General features: G+C 39.1%; 1 non-coding gene across 1 annotated transcript; it reads right to left on the bottom strand.

The window, feature by feature from the left end:
- Positions 1-230: 230 nt before the first annotated feature.
- Trnas-gga (transfer RNA serine (anticodon GGA)) lies at positions 231-303 on the bottom strand. Its single transcript has one exon. It is a non-coding gene; the product is annotated as a tRNA-Ser (tRNA).
- Positions 304-6,751: the final 6,448 nt, after the last annotated feature.

The raw sequence follows: 6,751 nt of genomic DNA, 5'->3' as shown, positions 1-6,751 counted from the left end.
CAACGGGGTTTGAACCCGTGACCTCGCGATTCCGGTGCGACGCTCTAACCAACTGAGCTATGAAGCCACTGACGTTGGGAGCTGGTCATTTGTGGGTTCTAATGGTCCCGTGAGGAATGAATCAATGGTGAAATGGAATATGAAATGCGGATATGAAATCAAGTGAAGCTATGATCCTCGCAGTTACGAACGCAATTTTTACAATTGCGTAGAGAAGCCTGAAAAATTCAGGACTTCAACGGGGTTTGAACCCGTGACCTCGCGATTCCAGTGCGACGCTCTAACCAACTGAGCTATGAAGCCACTGACGTTGGGAGCTGGTTATTTGTGGGTTCTAATCAGTCCATAAGGCCCGCGGAACTTTTTTAATTTCACAAGCAGGAACATTGATCCCAACGGTCTGAATATGCGCGAAGAAGCATGTTAGATTGCAGTTTATTATTGGCTGGCTATTCTGTTATTTTTCCGTTACTCTTTTATTATTTGAATTCAAATAAGTTGTAACTGTCATATTTTATTACATGTTTTTCCATGCAGTATTACGCCAACATCCACTTACTATATATATTTATAATTAAACAGAAGCCATCTAATGTGAACTCTCATTGTACTCGAAGAACAGTTAAGAACTCTGGTTTGGCCAGCCGAAATATAATACCTTACTAAATCAACTCTATGTTGTATCGGCACTTGCAAAAAATATTTGGTGTTTCCTCTTGCAATTACGCTGATCCGGATCAAGCCAGTTGATCCTACGTACACCGTCAGGATTACCGTCCACAATTGTTTGCTTGCAAAAAAATAATAGATCGGAGGCTTTAATTAGTTTTCCATAAAAATCTAACTCGAACGGTTTCGAAATTAGTTAGAATATACAGATTGTTTGTGGCAAACGATGATAATTTTCAAGCAATGTAAAGTTTACTTTTGGTTTAGTGTCCACTAATAAATATATTCGGTTGCTGCATATGTACCACTGTATGATTACTTGACGATTCCATCTTCTCGATTTCGTCGGTTTGAACACCATCGAGATCGTAGAATGGGTGAATACAGAAATAAACAAAAACGGATTAATATTTTTGCGGTAACATATTCCACCAGTTACTACCATCAAGTCTATTTACTGTAGTCTGGATTGTGCAGTTGAATGATTCCACTTACCTTACATTGTTGTTTGTCTACAAAACAGTAGTTGAATGTCGGTATTGGCATTATATTAAGAGCTGTGTAGCTGAGGTCGACCACTCCAAGAGATGTGTAAGGAACCGGTGATAGCGAAAATGAAGACCCCAAAAATGAAGACCGAAGACCCACTGGAAGACGAAGACCCATTCGAAAACGAAGACCAACTCGAAAACGAAGACGTATTAGAAAAGGAAGGTTTTTGGTTTAAAACTCCACTACCCGACCCTTCGTCCAAAATTTCCAATGACCTTCTAGCTTCTCAGGAGGTGGATGTATTTCTAGAAGCGCACATCGTTTACCCAGGGTATCTTAACAGAATAATAACAGAAAATGAAAATAAGCAGACTAAGAACGTTGTGACCAAGTTATGCCCACGTTCTTCCATGTAGCAATACCAGTGACCATAACGCACCTTATGTTTGCATTGACGTCCGGATTGCCCGTTTTACAAGATTCAAGTATATCCGTGATGAACGTGGTTATGATGAACAACCTTTCCTAGAAGACTTTTCTAGCCTCTCACTCACCATTATCGATGCAGTAGATGATCCAAAGGAAAACTTAGATATTTTACATGATCTCATACTTCAGTGCATTGAAAGACACGCCCCGCTTAAGCGTACTAAAGTCATTCGATCACAAGCACCATGGCTTCGCAACGATGTTATAGGACATACCCAGCACACGTCCGCAACCTCCTATAAAAGAAAATAAAAGCCGCCTGACAAGAGCTCAAGTGAAGCTATGATCCTCGTGGTTACAAACGCAATTTTTTGCAATTGCGTAAAGAAGCCTGAAAAATTCAGGAGTTCGACGGGGTTTGAACCCATGACCCCGCGATACCGGTGCGACGCTCTAACCAACTGAGCTATGAAGCCATTGACGTTGGGAGCTGGTCATTTGTGGGTTCTAATGTTCCCGGCTTGAGGAATGAATCAACGATGATCATATCCGCAGTCCATATATGATCCATTTTATATATCATTTCATCGTTGATTCATTCCTTACGGAAACATTAGAACCCACAACTGACCAACTCCCAACTTCAGTGGCTTCATAACTCAGTTGGTTAGAGCGTCGCACCGGTACCGCGAGGTCACGGGTTCAAATCCCGTTGAAGTCCTGAATTTTTCAGGCTTCTTTACGCATTTGCAAAAATTGCTTTCATAACTGCGAGGATCATAGCTTCACTTGATTTTATATCCGCAGTTCATATATGACCCATTACATATATCATTTCATCGTTGACAAGAGTTCATTAACAAGGCCTTGTCAAGCCAAAAAGAGTCTGGCAAATACTCCACCTAATATTGAACCCCAGTCCTCAGCCATTGAGATGCGATGTCGAAAATCTAAATGAATACTTTGTAAATACAGTGATCAGAACTGTAGGAGCCTCGCCTGTGGATTCCAAAGCCAGCCTAATGGATTATATAAAGTTACTAGATCCACCTGAAAATACCTCTCTCCGGTATGGCAAGCCGTTTGTTGCAAAATTTAATCTTAGATATATATGTTCAATCCTTTAAATAAAGGTTTAATTTAAAGTCATAAAAGGCATTCAATGTAATCCAATCCTTAAATTTTATATGCAATGCAATACCGCAAATATTGATTCAATCCAATCCTTAAATTTTATATGTAAATTGCAATACCACAAATATTGATTCAATCCTATCCTTAAATTTTATATGTAATGCAATACCACGAATATTGATTAATGCAATCCTTAAATTTATATGCAATCCGAAAACATATGTTCAATCTTCCTGGGACGAGCGCGGCCATATAGAACCAGAGTAATCTGTGCAAGGTATAAAACAAAAGATGGCAGCAGAGTGAGAAGAAAAATTTGACATAGAAGTGGAGTTTCCCAATTTTCTAGGAGAACTTATGGATAGAACCGAGACAATATATTATTTGAGAACTTTGACACAGAAGCTGCAGAAACGCAGGCCAAAGTTCTTGATCAAACAATTAGCCTGCTTAGGTCGATAGAAGAGTGTTGCAACCCTAGACAAGAGGGAGAAGGAAAATCTCGATTCCATCGCTGGCTTTTATCTACTGTGGCTCATCTCAAGGCATTATTTTCGGGATCTAGCTTCGCCAACCGTTGTCTGACTCTTCGACGATGAATCCGTAACCCAGTAGTTTCATCTAGACGCACTCCCATGGTTTTTTATGTAATCTTGAATGATCCGGTCGAGTCATTCATCGGGTAAGTCGTTCAAAGCCCCTCGTATCCTATAAACCATACTCTGCTACTCATCTGTTAACTGTCCACCTCGAAACTCCGAGTGAATTCCCAGTGAATTCTCCAAGTGAATTCCCAGTCCTTGCAGTTCTTCTAGCATCTCAACAGGAATTTTGAAAGATGGTCTTCCGGGATTTTTTCCTTTATCCCTATCTATCGTACCTGAATCCGCAGCCATAGTAGACTGAGTGATAGTCCGGCGACGAAGCACATTAAGCACATCTACTAAGGCCCCAGCGATGGAATCGAGATTTTCCTTGTCCCTCGTATCTGGGGTTGCAACACTCTTTCATCGACCTGAGCAGGTTAATTGTTTAATCAAGAACTTCGGCCTGCGTTTCTGCAGCTTCTGTGTCAAAGTTCTCAAATAATATATTGTCTCGGTTCTATCCACAAGTTCTCCTAGAAAATTGGGAAACTCCACTTCTATGTCAAATTTTTCTTCTCACTCTGCTGCCATCTTTTGTTTTATACCTTGCACAGATTACTCTGGTTCTATATGGCCGCGCTCGTCCCAGGAAGATTGAACATATATTTTCGGATTGCATATAAATTTAAGGATTGCATTGAATCAATATTCGTGGTATTGCATTACATATAAAATTTAAGGATTGCATTGAATCAATATTTGTGGTATTGCATTACATATAAAATTTAAGGATTGGATTGAATCAATATTTGCGATATTGCATTGCATATAAAATTTAAGGATTGGGTTGCATTGAATGCCTTTTACGACTTCAAATTAAACCTATGTTGAATATATGTATCTAAGATTAAATTTTGCTACCAACGGCTTGCCATACTCCGGCCATAAACTCTTTTCCGTCAGGCAAATTACCCCTCAAGAAGTCCTGAAGGAGATAAGATTACTTTGACTTGATACATCAACTGGGCCGGACCTTATTCCCGCTACGTTCTGAAACCTGCAAGCAAGTTTCTAGCTGGCCCATTAAATAATATCATCAATTGTCATCCTCAAGATCATGGACTTTCCTACCGACCCATTTCAGTTCTGCTCGTTCTATCGAAGATCTACGAAAGAATTGTTTTCATTCAACTTACTGAAACCATAGAATCTGAACATCTTCTATCTAGAAAGGTAGGAAAGGTCTCTCGACATCAACTGTACTACTTGCCATAAGAGATGATATTATCAAAGTAAAGAATCGTGGCCAGGTTACCCGACTCATGGTTCTGGCAGATTTCTCCAAAGCGTTTGATTCCGTGAAATACGAAACTGTACTGCTTGGATTTTCCAAATCATATCTGGAATGGCCGGACAATTAATTACCTCTGTGAAAGTCAACAGTTTGTGCAGGTCGACGATAAAAAATCAAGTTCATTTGAAGTTAACTTTGGAGTCCCCTAGGCCAGGGATCTAGAATAGGTCCTCTGATTTTTGTTATTTTTGTAGCTGATCTTCAAATAAACCTAAAATCCTTTTCGAAAGCCTGCCTCGGTTTATAGGCAACCTCTGGAAAAATACCTCGCCCAGGGTAACTCGCGATCGGGTACCAGAGACCATAAAAAAAGGCTTCAGTCTTTTAATGCAAAATCTTCCCTTTTTTTCATAACTTGACCCTTCTTCTTTTCTCGGAGATTGATATTTTTTATGGTTAATTGGTAAGAGGACTTTGTATCGTCCAATTCGGTCTGTAATCATACTCGTGATATACAAAAAGGACTTCCGCTTCGTGGTCGTCCGATTTTGTTATCGCTCGTATGATTACAGACCGAATTGGATTCCACTCAGTCCTATTACCTTTGCTAAGACAATGAGTACATGAAAGCGGACCAATTTTGATCGGGTACATTTTTGTACCTGGTAGACTGTTTGGTTACTTTGAAATCTGGTACAAGTTTTGATCCTAAAATATTTTTGCATAAAGTCATAAAGTCAGAAACTGTAAACTGTGGCATTGGTCGGTGTGCATATACCTGTATACTCTACTGGTTGCAGTTGGAATTTGTGCAAGTACCATGTAAATGTAGTCATTTTTAAATGACTACTAAAATATCATAACTGAAGTTATTTTTATATTAAACCCATCAACATGATTGGGCAATATAGTTAGTGACAAATTTATTTAGTGTGGCAGTTGTGAACGTGACTGAACTGGTAAACAATTAAAATTATTTTAGTCAATAATGCAGACTGAAAAAACTGACAACAAATTGTTGTTGTTGTTTTTTTTTTTTCTACGTCTTCGTTTTCGAGTGGGTCTTCGTTTTCGAGTAGGCTTTCGTTTTCGAGTGGGTGTTCGGTCTTCAGTCTTCATGATAATCGGGGTCTTCGTTTTAGAGACTATCCAGCGAATGTTAGCGAGCCGAAAACTGTGGTACTTTTAGTAGAATCAAAAACGAAGCACCCTGTGTTGAAAAAGGAGCACCCAAAACACCGTTTTAAAATCGGTGCTTGTATCTACCATCTGTAGATGTGTGGTTCTACAGTTAATACAGGTAGATCTAAAAATCGATTTCAAAGTTTTTTACGTATACGTGCCTTGTTTTCAATGTTGGGTGCTTCGCTTAATTTCTGGTGCTTAAATCCATATTTGTGAAATTGAATTTTCTCCCAGTATTTCTGCCCATTTTGTAGAAGCATATTTTACAATTTTCAATAAGAAATATGGTAATCGAATTGAGAGTGTATTGTACTAACTGACACAATGATTTCTGAACTTGATTCGGAAATGGTGGTTTGTGTTTCAGACATAATATCCGGCTGTATTTCGTGACCCAGAAAATCAACTTAAGGCAATGGCATTTGATTGACAAATCATGTTTATTTCAGGAAACTAAACTATTTTCCAGTAAAATGTTACAGTGGTTCACGCGTCTAGTAGATCAATTTACTGTCCCATTCGTACACCTCCCCCCCCCCCCCCCACTCCCCCTTCCTAATTTACAAATGAAAACTGCTATTGTTCCTTACAAATAAGTCAGAAAAGAAAAAGCAGAAGAGCCTTGAAATGTTATTGAAACGCATGTCACGGTGTCACAGCGGCCATGTTGGTTTGCCTTCTAAGACAACGAAACCGAAATTTTAATCTATTGCTGAATAGTATTAAAAAAGAAAAATAACAATAAAATGGTCGCTTGCAACACTCTCTGTATCCTACGTTACAGGGAACTGTCTTTTCTGAGCGTCTTTCTGAGTGAATATTTCTTGCTGAGCGAATATGAGATGATCCGAGTTACGACTTCTTTCTTTAAAGTACTAAGATCCGATTGATTATGCTTTGATAAATCAACAGGCTACAGGTAGCCTACACTTTGTTCGACGGTTTTTTAGCCGATTTCCTT

The sequence above is a fragment of the Montipora capricornis genome, chromosome 14, assembly GCF_036669925.1.
Source record: "Montipora capricornis isolate CH-2021 chromosome 14, ASM3666992v2, whole genome shotgun sequence".
NCBI lineage: Eukaryota > Metazoa > Cnidaria > Anthozoa > Scleractinia > Acroporidae > Montipora > Montipora capricornis.
This window is presented reverse-complemented; position numbering and strand designations above follow the sequence as displayed.